Raw genomic sequence first — 17500 nt, forward strand, 5'->3', positions numbered from 1 at the left:
GCGGTATCTAATCGCCTTCGATCCTCTAACTTTCGTTCTTGATTAAAGAAAGCATCCTTGACAAATGCCTTCGCTTTAGTTAGTCTTACGACGGTCTACGAATTTCACCTCTCGCGCCGTAATACTAGTGTCCCCAACTACTTCTGTTAATCATTACCTCCGGTCTGAGTACAAACCAATGAAAGATTAGACCAAGGTCGTATTCCATTATTCCATGCAAGATTATTCTAGGGCGTTTGGGCACCCTGCTTTAAGCACTCTAATTTGTTCAAGGTAAACGTGAGCGGTCGAGCTCTATGTTACACTTGCACCCGTTGAAGGGCACACCATGACACAGACTTGGTGCCCTACCACACCATTGAGTCGCAACCAGATTCCGACTTGGCCCACCGACCACGGGTTGACCGGGTCGGCGGAGCCGGACTGTGTTGGACAAGTATCAACTTCGAACGTTTTAACCGCAACAATTTTAATATACGCTAGTGGAGCTGGAATTACCGCGGCTGCTGGCACCAGACTTGCCCTCCACTTGATCCTCGTAGAAGGATTTATGCTCTACTCATTCCAATTATGAAACATCATTAAAGAGTTTCATATTGTTATTTCTCGTCACTACCTCCCCGTCCCGGGATTGGGTAATTTACGCGCCTGCTGCCTTCCTTGGATGTGGTAGCCATTTCTCAGGCTCCCTCTCCGGAATCGAACCCTGATTCCCCGTTACCCGTTGCAACCATGGTAGTCCTCTATACTACCATCCATAGTTGATAGGGCAGATATTTGCGAGATCTGTCGTCGGTGCGAGACCATACGATCAGCATCATTATCCAGACTTCAACTCAATGACACGGAGAACCCGCGATTGGTTTGACTAATAAGTGCACCAGTTCCCGCGAGGGTCCTGGCATGTTGCATGTATTAGCTCTAGATTTTCCACAGTTATCCAAGTAACTAGGTTGATGATCTCGTAAATTATAGCTGTTATACTGAGCCTTATGCGGTTTCACATTAAATCTGTTTGTACTTAGACATGCATGGCTTAACCTTTGAGACGAGCGTATATTACTGGTAGGATCAACCAGAATTCCGACTTTGCGTTCGAATGTTCATTGTCCCATTGCACCCGGAGGAGCAAACACCACGTTCTATATGTTGTCAAGTCCGGTAGCACACGGGAGGCGAGCCCCCGTGCGAACCTCATTGCCCTCGTATCACACACACACCCGATGCACCGGACAGGCACTTGAGCGGCATTCGACTCCGCTAAGCGCTCGTGCGCCCGATTGTGCATGCGCTGACGGGGCCTTCATACCCCTACCACAGCGACCTTATGCCAAACTTCCATGAATACTTAGGTGAGCTGACAAGGGCCTTCATTTCCCTACCATCAACTAAAGGACACGCTAGGCGCGTCCGATCATTGCAACTGCGGGGCTTTCATACCCCAATCACCACAGTACGCAATTCACCAGAGTTTAATCACAACCCCCCCGGACATGGCACACTATTAACTTGCAACAAAACTTAGTGTGTGCCGGGCACATCGGTTCCACAAAATCATTCCCGATGTACCCCAATTGGGGTTGCGAACGCATTCACGGTCCTCTGACACACCCAACCAAGCGTGGATACTACATACCTCAAACACCCAGTACACTAACAGACAAATCAACATATGGTTGCTTTCCCCCAGACATTTGCCAATCACTTGGCACCCGGACGGGAACTCGCTCCTGATTGCGCCAATGCCACCCATTTGCCAAGAGCGAGTTCTGTATGTAGATTTCATTTGGAAAGACAACCGTGTACTGGATATTCTATCCGACGATTACAGATGACGAGTACGAGACTCGACTACACTCACGGATAATACATTTTGGGTCGAGATTGCTTTCGGGGTTTTCGATTGGTCTTGCGCTTGTAAACGTATAACTTTGACTTGTGGTAACCTCGGTATGTTAGTCGATCACGTGGTTGTGAACTGGGTACGGGTGGGCAATCTGTTCACTTGCACTCTGGGTAGGAATATGGTGAGCGCTATAGGTTAAAGATCATGGTATGGTTCCATCGTGATGACTTTCGCTAGATAGTAGTATGTTTGGATAGTTATAACGTTTTTGGCCATTTGTTCATAGTGTTCGGTTCATTCAGGAATTCGATTGGTCTTTGCTTCACACACGTGGTCGATCACTTGGATGTGAACTAGGGTGAGATTAAGGTGTTCACTAGTGCTCTTCGGTTTTGGATCAGTACTGAGCACTTGATTGGTTTCGCATAATATGTATCCATAGTGATGACTCTTTCCAGCTTAAGATTTCGTTACCGGTTTCGAATCCTCCCCACGTTCGCTTTTACTTGGTTAGGTTTTCGAGTGTAGATTTGAAAGCAATCTCATGTATGTATCCCATCTGATATAAGCCACTGACAGTTCATGTCACCTCGTTCAACTCTCGCTGGGTCACAGAAGTATGTTACTGCGCCCATTATCCCTACTCGGATAGGTTCGGTTCGTTCGTTTTATACTACGGTGAGTAAACTCAATTTGTGCATCGCATAGCCATGGAAAGCAAGCTTTCGCGGGCCTCTTCGACTGTTTTGATACGAGCTTTGCCCGTGATGCTTGTCATCCCAGGATACTAGACCCCTTTGGACGACCGCATGACCATCAGAAAGTAAATTCCACGTTCGATTTGGGGTGTGAACCCCGAACATAAAGTCTTTGTGTAGAACCACGAGGGCTCTATAGTACCGATTCTCTCGGTACGCTTGGTCCGTGTTCCTTTATGTTCGTACTCTTGTGAATAAGATTCACGTTCGTTTTGGGATATTTGCTACTGTCACCGTTTGAGTACTATGGGGCTTGAACCCCTAACATAAAGTCTTTGTGTAGAACCACGAGGGTTCTATAGTACCGATTCTCTCGGTACGCTTGGTCCGTGTTCCTTTATGTTCGTACTCTTGTGTGTATAATATTCATGTTCGGTTTGGGATATTTGCTACTTTCACCAGGGTCCCGTTCTTCATACAAGTCTGCCTTGCTAATGTGGTAACTTTATAGTGTAGTTCTGACATCCCAATTTTGGGACTTAGCCGATTTTTCGTATATTTCCATATGACCCATAGGGTCCCTTTCTTCATACAAGCTTGCCTAGGGCGATCGGTCAAAACTTGTCTTACTATTCGATTGGTCTTCGCACTTTCACCCTAGGCAGTTCGCCTAGGTCTGTCTTCTTGAGGAGGCCAAAACCCGAAATAAGGAGGTTCGGCCGACCCTGAAACCTCCCCTGTCTGAACTACACTAACCCGATTTTTCAGGGTCCTCAGCGCCATACAACTTTGCCTAGGTCACTTGTACTCTTGACTTAGGCCATCCGACTTGGTCCGTGTTTCTTCCTAGGGTTCACCTAGGTACTTTGCCTTGCTTGATGTGGTAACTTTTTAGTGTAGTTCAGACATCCTTATTTTGGGACTTATCCGATTTGTCATGTATTTCCATATGACCCATAGGGTCCCTTTCTTCATACAAGCTTGCCTAGGGCGATCGGTCAAAACTTGTCTTACTATTCGATTGGTCTTCGCACTTTCACCCTAGGCAGTTCGCCTAGGTCTGTCTTCTTGAGGAGGCCAAAACCCGAAATAAGGAGGTCCAGCCGACCCTGAAACCTCCCCTGTCTTAACTACACTAACCCGATTTTTCATGGTCCTTAGCGCCATACAACTTTGCCTAGGTCACTTGTACTCTTGACTTAGGCCATCTGACTTGGTCCGTGTTTCTTCCTAGGGTTCACCTAGGTACTTTGCCTTGCTTGATGTGGTAACTTTTTAGTGTAGTTCAGACATCCCAATTTTGGGACCTAGCCGATTTTTCATGTATTTCCATATGACCCATAGGGTCCCTTTCTTCATACAAGCTTGCCTAGGGCGATCGGTCAAAACTTGTCTTACTATTCGATTGGTCTTCGCACTTTCACCCTAGGCAGTTTGCCTAGGTCTGTCTTCTTGAGGAGGCCAAAACCCGAAATAAGGAGGTTCAGCCGACCCAGAAACCTCCCCTGTCTGAACTACACTAACCCGATTTTTCAGGGTCCTCAGCGCCATACAACTTTGCCTAGGTCACTTGTACTCTTGACTTAGGCCATCTGACTTGGTCCGTGTTTCTTCCTAGGGTTCACCTAGGTACTTTGCCTTGCTTGATGTGGTAACTTTTTAGTGTAGTTCAGACATCCCAATTTTGGGACTTAGCCGATTTTTCATGTATTTCCATATGACCCATAGGGTCCCTTTCTTCATACAAGCTTGCCTAGGGCGATCGGTCAAAACTTGTCTTACTATTCGATTGGTCTTCGCACTTTCACCCTAGGCAGTTTGCCTAGGTGTAGCTTCTTGAGGAGGTCAAAACCCAAAATAAGGAGGTTCAGCCGACCCAAAAACCTCCCCTGTCTAAACTACACTAACCAGATTTTTCAGGGTCCTCACCGTCATACAACTTTGCCTAGGTCACTTGTTCTCTTGACTTAGGTCATCTGACTTGGTCCGTGTTTCTTGCTAGGGTTCACCTAGGTACTTTGCCTTGCTTGATGTGGTAACTTTTTAGTGTAGTTCAGACATCCCAATTTTGGGACTTAGCCGATTTTTCATGTATTTCCATATGACCCATAGGGTCCCTTTCTTCATACAAGCTTGCCTAGGGCGATCGGTCAAAACTTGTCTTACTATTCGATTGGTCTTCGCACTTTCACCCTAGGCAGTTTGCCTAGGTGTAGCTTCTTGAGGAGGTCAAAACCCAAAATAAGGAGGTTCAGCCGACCCAGAAACCTCCCCTGTCTAAACTACACTAACCAGATTTTTCAGGGTCCTCACCGTCATACAACTTTGCCTAGGTCACTTGCACTCTTGACTTAGGCCATCTGACTTGGTCCGTGTTTCTTGCTAGGGTTCACCTAGGTAGTTTGCCTTGCTTGGTGTGGTAACATTTGAGTGTAGTTCTGACATCCCCATTTTGGGACTTAGCCGATTTTTCGATCAATACCATATGACCCATATGGGTCCTTTGCTTCATATAAGTTTGCCTTGCTTGGTGTGGTAACATTTGAGTGTAGTTCTGACATCCCCATTTTGGGACTTAGCCGATTTTTCGTAAAATACCATATGACCCATCAGGGTCCTTTGCTTCATATAAGTTTGCCTTGCTTGGTGTGGTAACATTTGAGTGTAGTTCTGACATCCCCATTTTGGGACTTAGCCGATTTTTCGTAAAATACCATATGACCCATCAGGGTCCTTTGCTTCATATAAGTTTGCCTTGCTTGGTGTGGTAACATTTGAGTGTAGTTCTGACATCCCCATTTTGGGACTTAGCCGATTTTTCGTAAAATACCATATGACCCATCAGGGTCCTTTGCTTCATATAAGTTTGCCTTGCTTGGTGTGGTAACATTTGAGTGTAGTTCTGACATCCCCATTTTGGGACTTAGCCGATTTTTCGTAAAATACCATATGACCCATCAGGGTCCTTTGCTTCATATAAGTTTGCCTTGCTTGGTGTGGTAACATTTGAGTGTAGTTCTGACATCCCCATTTTGGGACTTAGCCGATTTTTCGTAAAATACCATATGACCCATCAGGGTCCTTTGCTTCATATAAGTTTGCCTTGCTTGGTATGGTAACATTTGAGTGTAGTTCTGACATCATCATTTTGGGACTTAGCCGATTTTTCGTAAAATACCATATGACCCATCAGGGTCCTTTGCTTCATATAAGTTTGCCTTGCTTGGTGTGGTAACATTTGAGTGTAGTTCTGACATCCCCATTTTGGGACTTAGCCGATTTTTCGTAAAATACCATATGACCCATCAGGGTCCTTTGCTTCATATAAGTTTGCCTTGCTTGGTGTGGTAACATTTGAGTGTAGTTCTGACATCCCCATTTTGGGACTTAGCCGATTTTTCGTAAAATACCATATGACCCATCAGGGTCCTTTGCTTCATATAAGTTTGCCTTGCTTGGTGTGGTAACATTTGAGTGTAGTTCTGACATCCCCATTTTGGGACTTAGCCGATTTTTCGTAAAATACCATATGACCCATCAGGGTCCTTTGCTTCATATAAGTTTGCCTTGCTTGGTATGGTAACATTTGAGTGTAGTTCTGACATCATCATTTTGGGACTTAGCCGATTTTTCGTAAAATACCATATGACCCATATGGGTCCTTTGCTTCATATAAGTTTGCCTTGCTTGGTGTGGTAACTTTTTAGTGTAGTTCTGACATCCCCATTTTGGGACTTAGCCAATTTTTCGTAAAATACCATATGACCCATCAGGGTCCTTGCCTTCATATAAGTTTGCCTTGCTTGGTGTGGTAACATTTGAGTGTAGTTCTGACATCCCCATTTTGGGACTTAGCCGATTTTTCGATCAATACCATATGACCCATCAGGGTCCTTTGCTTCATATAAGTTTGCCTTGCTTGGTGTGGTAACATTTGAGTGTAGTTCTGACATCATCATTTTGGGACTTAGCCGATTTTTCGTAAAATACCATATGACCCATCAGGGTCCTTGCCTTCATATAAGTTTGCCTTGCTTGGTGTGGTAACACATGAGTGTAGTTCTGACATCCCCATTTTGGGACTTAGCCGATTTTTCGTAAAATACCATATGACCCATCAGGGTCCTTTCCTTCATATAAGTTTGCCTTGCTTGATGTGGTAACATTTGAGTGTAGTTCAGACATCCCCATTTTGGGACTTAGCCGATTTTTCGATCCATACCATATGACCCATCAGGGTCCTTGCCTTCATATAAGTTTGCCTTGCTTGGTGTGGTAACATTTTAGTGTAGTTCTGACATCATCATTTTGGGACTTAGCCGATTTTTCGTAAAATACCATATGACCCATATGGGTCCTTTGCTTCATATAAGTTTGCCTTGCTTGGTGTGGTAACTTTTTAGTGTAGTTCTGACATCCCCATTTTGGGACTTAGCCGATTTTTCGTAAAATACCATATGACCCATCAGGGTCCTTTGCTTCATATAAGTTTGCCTTGCTTGGTATGGTAACATTTGAGTGTAGTTCTGACATCATCATTTTGGGACTTAGCCGATTTTTCGTAAAATACCATATGACCCATATGGGTCCTTTGCTTCATATAAGTTTGCCTTGCTTGGTGTGGTAACTTTTTAGTGTAGTTCTGACATCCCCATTTTGGGACTTAGCCGATTTTTCGTAATATACCATATGACCCATCAGGGTCCTTGCCTTCATATAAGTTTGCCTTGCTTGGTGTGGTAACATTTGAGTGTAGTTCTGACATCCCCATTTTGGGACTTAGCCGATTTTTCGATCAATACCATATGACCCATCAGGGTCCTTTGCTTCATATAAGTTTGCCTTGCTTGGTGTGGTAACATTTGAGTGTAGTTCTGACATCATCATTTTGGGACTTAGCCGATTTTTCGTAAATTACCATATGACCCATCAGGGTCCTTGCCTTCATATAAGTTTGCCTTGCTTGGTGTGGTAACACATGAGTGTAGTTCTGACATCCCCATTTTGGGACTTAGCCGATTTTTCGTAAAATACCATATGACCCATCAGGGTCCTTTCCTTCATATAAGTTTGCCTTGCTTGATGTGGTAACATTTGAGTGTAGTTCAGACATCCCCATTTTGGGACTTAGCCGATTTTTCGATCCATACCATATGACCCATCAGGGTCCTTGCCTTCATATAAGTTTGCCTTGCTTGGTGTGGTAACATTTTAGTGTAGTTCTGACATCATCATTTTGGGACTTAGCCGATTTTTCGTAAAATACCATATGACCCATATGGGTCCTTTGCTTCATATAAGTTTGCCTTGCTTGGTGTGGTAACTTTTTAGTGTAGTTCTGACATCTCCATTTTGGGACTTAGCCGATTTTTCGATCCATCCTATATGACCCATCAGGGTCCTTTTTCTTCATATAAGTTTCCCAAGACTTAGTGCTTTTTACCTTTGGACACCAATATCACCCTTACGGGTTTCTTTGATCTTCTCACTTTGTATTGACCAAATGTAGGTCTTGCCATGCCAAACATATAATTGTTCTACACCAAGTCTCTATCTCTTACCGCCAGCTCGGTACATTCGATCAACCTGCCCTTAAGGCACCCGGGACTTAGCCATTTTTTCACATTTTTCATGATTTTGAGGCAACTTTTCTCGACTTTGTCACCTTATATCACCAAGATCCTTTCCCTTTAGCGCTTCACTCTGTTCGTATGATATTTAGCGCTGACTATCACCTTTCTATCGCTGACCTCAACTTCTTATTCGGTGCCATAGAGCCAGAGATATTTGGTGTATGCTGTTATAAGGGAAGTTTGTCACTTTTTCAAAGGCCCACTTTGGGACGCCCATATCTCACCTTCACGTATCTTCGATCTTCTTGTCGTCTATGGACAAAACTTAGGTCTTGTATTGGCCAACTTATAAATGTTCTACGGCCAAGCCGTATCTCTTACCGCAAGCCCGGTATTCATGGACTTAGTCGGATTTTCGCCTCTCGTGGTAACAATTTCTGACTTTGACTCACAATAACACCCGAACGGTCACATGCTAGCGCTTTGCTTGGTAGGAATTATAGTTAGCGCTACCTTTTCTCTTTCCATCGATACCTTGTTCGTTCTATTCCATGCCATACAGCCGAAGTTATGATGTTTCCCGTTTTCCATATCATGTGGAGCTTATGCTCTGGGAAAACCATCTAACACCTGTACCACCCTTTTGGGTACCACCGATCTCGTCACTATGTTCGGGCCAAATATAGGTTATAACATGCCCAACATATAATTGTTCTACACCAAGTCTCTATCTCTTACCGCCTGCTCGGTATTTTACTCGTAAGTCCAAATTTCACAACTTGTACTTTTTGGCCCAATGTACTCGAGTTTCAATTTTGGTAACATTTTTCGACTTTGACACTTAATAACTTCCAAATAATGCTAGTTAGCGCTTTGCTTTCTTCTAGTCGTATCTAGCGCTGGGTGTTACCTTTCCAAAACATATCCTAGCTTTACAATCCATGCCATATAGCCGGAGCTACATGGTGCACAAGTCAAATCCATTTTAGCCATGTTTCATTTTTGCTAATTTTTGACCACTCGTATCACCCTTCCAGAGTGGTCCGATCTTCTCGCTTTCTATGGACGACTTTTATGTCTCGTAGAGGCAAACTTATAAGTATTCTACGTCAACCCGCTATCTCTTACCGCTTGCTCGGTATTCTTGGTCTTGTGTGATTTTTGGCCATTTTGGTATTATTTTTCCACTTTGTCGCTTAATAACTCAGTTTTGCTCAACACTTAGCGCTTCGGTTGTTTGGGATTATAGTTAGCGCTCGGTTCGACCTTTCCAACACTGATCTAAGCTTGTCGATCCGTTCCATACAGCCTGAGTTATTCGCGATACCGTGTTTCAATCCATTTCTCAAGTCTCGTTTTGGTCCAACTTTGAACCAGCCATATCACCCTGATGGGTACCTCCGATCTTCTCGCTCTATATTGGCCAAAGTTAGGTCTTGTGGTAACGTACTTATGATTGTTCTACGCCGTGTTCGTAGCTCTTATCGTTCGCCCGCTATTTTCGATCATAAGGTGAATTTTCGCCTCTAAACCACCATTTTTCACCTTTGCCCTCTAATATGACCGACTTGCTCAACACCTAGCGCTTCGCTTGGTAGGACACATAGCTAGCGCTCGTCAAGACCTTTCCAACGCATATCCAAGCTTTCCGATCCGAGCCATACAGCCTGAGCTATAGGCGATACCGTTTTTCCCATTTTCTTGGTCACACGCACTTTAGGGTACCCCTTTTTGCCTTTGACCCTTAATACCTCCTCCGGGTCACTAGTAGGCGCTCAGCTTGGTAGGAAACATAGCTAGAGCAGGCCTTCACCTTTCCAAAACTGCCGAAAGTGTACCGATCCGACATCTAGAACCAAAGTTATGGTCATTCCCATCATGCTCTACTTTCATGGTCAACCTCCACCAAGCACACCTAGGTTGGACCAACTTTCACCAACTCATCTCGAACCCCAAATTTGCTTCGACCTACTAGGTTTCCCTAGTAAAGTGGTCAAAACATCCATTACAACACGACTGGTCTTTCTGGTGGTCGACCTAGGCGACTTTGTTCGACGACCACCACCCCATGGAACTAAAAGACGTCCCTTGATACGGACCACCGATACATTTTCCGGCCTGTCTAAACTACACTCATCGAAATTTTTTTGGGTCCCCACCGTCATACAAGTTTCCCTAGGTCAAGTTTTTCTTCCGGATCGGCCGCGGACCTCACTTTTCATTATCTAGGGAGGCCATAGGGCCCCAAAAGGGGTTTTTTAAAATTTTCGACACTTTCGACTTTGGTCGGATTTTTTCCGATTTTGGTCCGACCTAGGGACTTGGTGGTCCAAGGAGCCTCGGGACCAAACTTTTTTCTCAGGGGTCCCTACCTCCATACAACTTTGCCTAGGTAAATTTTTTGTTCCAAATCGACCGCGGATTTCACTTTTCAATATCTGGGGCTCGTGTAGAGTCCGAATATGAGGTTTTCTCATTTTTCGACATTTTCGACTTTTTTCGACTTTTTTCGGGTTTTTCGACCTAGGGGTCCGCCGAACAAATTTTGGGTCAAAAATTTTTATTGAACTAGTCGAAAGTACGCAAAAAGATAAGACTTTTTGCCGAAGACACCATGCCCCGGAACCGACTCCTTCCCCTTCAAAATTGGGGACAAACGTGATTTTTGAAACTTTTCCTTAGGGAGCCCAAGACTTAGAAAATTTTCAAATTCTCGATTTTTCGATTGCGAGCTAGCGCTTTGCGGTCTTCGGCAATGTTGTAGATCTCGACGAGATAAGACTTTTTGGTCAAGAGACATTTTGCCCTCCGACCCCTCCTTCCCCCCGCAAATCGCCCCCGAAAGTGCAATTTTTGCATTTTCACCTCTTTGCACGCACTGTTCGGCCCAAATGACCCCTTTCTATGGGTCTGAGCGCTTTGCGGTCTTCGGCAAACTTTTAGAGCGTACCAAGCCCTAATTATAATTGTTCTACACCACCTTCGTACCTCTTCATCCCTGGCCGCTATTCGCGTACCAAGGTAATTTTTGTTCATTTTGTCAACATTTTTCATCTTTGACTGCTTATATCGGCCTTGCCATGAACCGATAGCGCTTCGCTGTGTTCTAACGTAAGTTAGTACTACTCAATACCTTTCCAAATCATGTCTTAGATTGTCATTTGCTTGCTTACAGCCGGAGCTATGAGTGATACCGTAAAAAGTACCGAAACTTGGAAAAATCCTTGGATCGACCATATCCCCCCTTTGGGGGCCAGATATCGAAAAAAGTTCTGATTCAAAAAGTTGCGCCTTAACGTGTTCTAGTTATGCCTAGAACATTTCACTTCGCTAGCTGGCCTGCAACTTAGCCGTAATTGGGATTTTAGGGTGTTCATGGAGGGCCCATTTCCTGCGACTTGGTATCTTTTGGGCCCTATGTTTCTCTAATATCTCCACGAGTTTTCCAGGTAGCCTTCTCATACTTTCAGGGTGCCTAGAACACCTCAAGACCTTTCCAACGCTATGCCGTTTGCCTCGCTCGGACATCTACAGCCGAAGTTATTCGAGGTACACGGTACCTTACCCTGTTTTCTCAGTACTTGGTCGAAAATTTCGATCAGCCATATGACCGACTTGGACAACCCTGAGCGGGTTGGCCCCATATAACTAAACTTTTGTCTCTTGTAGGCAAACTTATAAATGTTCTACGTCAACTCGCTATCTCGTACCGCCTTGACGGTATACTTGGTCCAAGGGCCATTTCCAGCGACTTGGTCGCAATTTCGCTCTAAGTTTCGCTAATACCTTCGTCCGTGGACATGGTGATTTTTTGTTCGTATTTTTCCTTGATAGTCCCACTCAAGACTATTCCATACCAGAGCCAAGCGTTCCGCTAAGTGCCATACAGCCTGAGCAGTAATTCATGAAAGGTACCTCTACCAGTTTTTGCCATACTTGGGTACAAACTTTGTATCGCCCATATCTCCACTTTGGAGGCCAGCCAGCACCTTTGCCCCATATACTTTTTTCTTGGTCATACCATGCACTAAATATAATTGTTCTACGCCAACTTGCTATCTCTTCTCTAACTTGCCGTTATTCTTGGTCCAAGTCCCATTTCATTCGTTTTCGGACCCATTTTGCTATATGTTTCACTAATAGCTTCGGCCATGGACAAGCTGATATTCTGTTTGTATTTTTGCTTGATAGTCCCACTCAAGACCATTCCAAAACACACCGCAACTTGTCGCTCGGTGGCAAACTGACCGAGTTATAATTCATGAAAGATACCTCAACTTGGTACACCATGTGGTCGGCCCAAACCATATACCGACCAAACGACCGACTTGGAGCACCCTGACCGGGTTGCCCCCATATAATGAAAGTTGCGTCTCTACACGCCCAACTTATGAATATTCTACGCCAAGTCGCTATCTCTTACCGGTAAGCCGGTATTCACCTTCCAAGGGTGATTTTGGTCAAGTGCCATTTCCTGCGACTTGGTCCCCGAATTGGACCATCATCACCTAATATCTCCGTGGTCTTTCAACTCAGCCTCATAAAACTTTCAGGGTAGATAGGTCTCCCCAAGACCTTTCCAACGGTGAGCCGTTTGCCTCGCTCGGCCATCTACAGCCGAAGTTATTAATGGTACTTGGTACCTTACCCTGTTTTTTCCATACTTGTTCGTACTTGGGTACAAACTTTGGATCGCCCATATCTCCACTTTGGAGGCCAGCTAGCACCTTGGCCCCATATACTTTTTTGTTGGTCATGCCATGCACCAAATATAATTGTTCTACGCCAACTTGCTATCTCTTCTCCAACTTGCCGTTATTCTTGGTCCAATTCCCATTTCATTCGTTTTTGGACCCATTTTGCTATATGTTTCACTAATAGCTTCGGCCATGGACAAACTGATTTTCGATTGGTATTTTTCCTTGATAGTCCCACTCAAGACCATTCCAAAACACACCGCAGCTTGTCGCTCGGTGGCAAACTGACCAAGTTATAATTCATGAAAGGTACCTCAACTTGGCACACCACGTGGTCGGCCCAAACCATAAACCAACCAAACGACCGACTTGGAGCACCCTGACCGGGTTGGCCCCATATAATAAAAGTTGCGTCTCTACACGCCCAACTTATGAATATTCTACGCCAAGTCGCTATCTCTTACCGGTAAGCCGGTATTCACCTTCCAAGGGTGATTTTGGTCAAGCGCCATTTCCTGCGACTTGGTCCCCGAATTGGACCATCATCACCTAATATCTCCGTGGTCTTTCAACTCAGCCTCATGAAACTTTCAGGGTAGATAGGTCTCCCCAAGACCTTTCCAACGGTGAGCCGTTTGCCTCGCTCGGCCATCTACAGCCGAAGTTATTAATGGTACTTGGTACCTTACCCTGTTTTTTCCATACTTGTTCGTACTTGGGTACAAACTTTGGATCGCCCATATCTCCACTTTGGAGGCCAGCCAGCACCTTGGCCCCATATACTTTTTTGTTGGTGATACCATGCACCAAATATAATTGTTCTACGCAAGCTTGCTATCTCTTCTCCAACTTGCGGTTATTTTTGACTCAAGTCCCATTTCCATAGTTTTTGGTACCAATTTGCTCTATGTTTCGCTAATAGCTTCGCCCAAGGACTTTGTGATTTTTTGTTCGCATTTTTCCTAAATAGTCCCACTCAAGACTATTCCAAATCACACCTTAGCTTGTCGCTCAGTGCCATACAGTTAGAGTTTTAATTCATGAAAGGTACATCACCTTGGTACACCACGTGGTCGGTCCAAACCATCAACCAACCATATGACCGACTTCGAGTCGAGCTAGCGGCTAGGCTCAATATAATGAAATGCGTGTCTTGATGCGGGCTACTGACGGTCTGAACAATGTAGCTCGCTAGCTCGTCTCTAAACTTGTGTTTTGGTCGAATATTGGGTGTTCATGTACCACTTCGGGTAACATGGACTTTGGTGCAACTTTACCACTTGTGCACTTAATAACTTCCCGGTCATTCAAGTCTTTGCCTTCATACTTTCAGGGTAGTTAGGTCTCGTCGAGACCTTTCCATACATATGCCAAACTCATCGATCGGACATCTATAGCCCGAGTTATTCGCGGTACACCGTACCTTACCCTGTTTTTTCCTCAATTGGGTACAAACCTTGGAACACCCATATCGCCCCTTTAGAGACTAGCTGGCACGTTGGCCTCATATAATGATAAGTGCACCTCAACTAGGGCTACTGACGGTCAGAACATTTCAACTTGCTAGCTCGGGCCCACACTTGTGTTTTTCTCGAATATATGGTTCAAGTGTGCCACTTTGGGCACTTTTGGACATTTTGTCCCCACACAACTTTCTTGCCTTGGTAGATAGGGTCTTGTGATCTTGGGCAAAAAGATGCACCAAGATAAAGTCTAACTTTCGTTCTTGTACCGCAAAGCGCTATCTCAAACACCCGAGGAGATAGAAAGTGATTATGTTCGGTATATCGGTCTTCCATGGCCTACTATGGTAAACCCCTGCAGGTATGCAACCGAAGGTGCTTGGTACATGTATTTGGTGCAATATCGGTGCAAAGTAGGTGTTTCCTTGATCGGGCTATAACTTTCTTGGTTGATGTTGGATTGCTTTGCGGTCTTCGGGAGATAGTTAGGGAACATGTTGGCCAACATTTCCTTATTCCTCAGCCTGGCCGTACCTCTTACCGTCTAGGCGGTATACATGCTCTAAGTTGGAACTTGTGTTCCTTTGGGTAACTTCTCTGACTTTGACGCTTAATAACTTTCGTTCATATGCAGTCTAAGCTCTGCAACTCTCAGGAAAGCTAGTACTACTCATTTCCTTTCCATATCAGTCTTTGGCTTGTCGATCCGATGTCTACAGCCTTACTTATTCACGTTCCCTGTGAAGGTAGGTTTTTGCCCATTTTCCAGTTCATGTGGTAACATTCCCAGACTTTGCCGGCTTTCTCTTCATGTGGTAACTTGCTTGCTCATGTGGTAACTTGGAAGTGTATTTCTGACAGACCCAATCTGGGACTTAGCCGATTTTTCTCTGCATATTATATGGATCCATCACTAGGCCATCTTGCTTGCTCATGTGGTAACTTGGAAGTGTATTTCTGACAGACCCAATCTGGGACTTAGCCGATTTTTCTCTTCATATCATATGGATCCATCACTAGGCCATCTTGCTTGCTTGTGTGGTAACTTGATAGTGTATGTCTGACAGACCCAATCTGGGACTTAGCCGATTTTTCTCTTCATATCATATGGATCCATCACTAGGCCATCTTGCTTGCTTGTGTGGTAACTTGGAAGTGTATTTCTGACAGACCCAATCTGGGACTTAGCCGATTTTTCTCTTCATATGATATGGATCCATTACTAGGCCATCTTGCTTGCTTGTGTGGTAACTTGATAGTGTATTTCCGACCGACCCAATCTCGGACTTAGCCGATTTTTCTCTTCATATAATATGGATCCATCACTAGGCCATCTTGCTTGCTTGTGTGGTAACTTGATAGTGTATTTCTGACAGACCCAATCTTGGACTTAGCCGATTTTTCTCTTCATATGATATGGATCCATTACTAGGCCATCTTGCTTGCTTGTGTGGTAACTTGATAGTGTATTTCTGACAGACCCAATCTGGGACTTAGCCGATTTTTCTCTTCATATCATATGGATCCATCAAAAGGCCATCTTGCTTGCTTGTGTGGTAACTTGATAGTGTATTTCTGACAGACCCAATCTGGGACTTAGCCGATTTTTCTCTTCATATGATATGGATCCATTACTAGGCCATCTTGCTTGCTTGTGTGGTAACTTGATAGTGTATTTCCGACCGACCCAATCTCGGACTTAGCCGATTTTTCTCTTCATATAATATGGATCCATCACTAGGCCATCTTGCTTGCTTGTGTGGTAACTTGATAGTGTATTTCTGACAGACCCAATCTTGGACTTAGCCGATTTTTCTCTTCATATTATATGGATCCATCACTAGGCCATCTTGCTTGCTTGTGTGGTAACTTGATAGTGTATTTCTGACAGACCCAATCTGGGACTTAGCCGATTTTTCTCTTCATATCATATGGATCCATCAAAAGGCCATCTTGCTTGCTTGTGTGGTAACTTGGAAGTGTATTTCTGACAGACCCAATCTGGGACTTAGCCGATTTTTCTCTTCATATGATATGGATCCATTACTAGGCCATCTTGCTTGCTTGTGTGGTAACTTGATAGTGTATTTCTGACCGACCCAATCTCGGACTTAGCCGATTTTTCTCTTCATATAATATGGATCCATCACTAGGCCATCTTGCTTGCTTGTGTGGTAACTTGATAGTGTATTTCTGACAGACCCAATCTTGGACTTAGCCGATTTTTCTCTTCATATTATATGGATCCATCACTAGGCCATCTTGCTTGCTTGTGTGGTAACTTGATAGTGTATTTCTGACAGACCCAATCTGGGACTTAGCCGATTTTTCTCTTCATATCATATGGATCCATCAAAAGGCCATCTTGCTTGCTTGTGTGGTAACTTGGAAGTGTATTTCTGACAGACCCAATCTGGGACTTAGCCGATTTTTCTCTTCATATGATATGGATCCATTACTAGGCCATCTTGCTTGCTTGTGTGGTAACTTGATAGTGTATTTCCGACCGACCCAATCTCGGACTTAGCCGATTTTTCTCTTCATATAATATGGATCCATCACTAGGCCATCTTGCTTGCTTGTGTGGTAACTTGATAGTGTATTTCTGACAGACCCAATCTTGGACTTAGCCGATTTTTCTCTTCATATTATATGGATCCATCACTAGGCCATCTTGCTTGCTTGTGTGGTAACTTGATAGTGTATTTCTGACAGACCCAATCTTGGACTTAGCCGATTTTTCTCTTCATATTATATGGATCCATCATTAGGCCATCTTGCTTGCTTGTGTGGTAACTTGAAAGTGTATTTCCGACAGACCCAATCTCGGACTTAGCCGATTTTTCTCTTCATATTATATGGATCCTGGACTTAGCCGATTATTAGGTTATTATATATGGATCCTGGACTTAGCCGATTTTTCTGTTCATATCATATTAATCTTGGACTTAGCCGATTTTTCTCTTCATATCATATGGATCCTGGACTTAGCCGATTATTAGGTTAATATATATGGATCCGGGACTTAGCCGATTTTTCTCTTCATGTAATATGGATCCTGGACTTAGCCGATTTTTCTCTTCATATAATATGGATCCTGGACTTAGCCGATTATTAGGTTAATATATATGGATCCTGGACTTAGCCGATTTTTCTCTTCATATAATATGGATCCTGGACTTAGCCGATTTTTCTCTTCATGTAATATGGATCCGGGACTTAG

Source organism: Anopheles coustani (genome assembly GCF_943734705.1).
Source record: "Anopheles coustani chromosome X unlocalized genomic scaffold, idAnoCousDA_361_x.2 X_unloc_103, whole genome shotgun sequence".
Taxonomy (NCBI): domain Eukaryota; kingdom Metazoa; phylum Arthropoda; class Insecta; order Diptera; family Culicidae; genus Anopheles; species Anopheles coustani.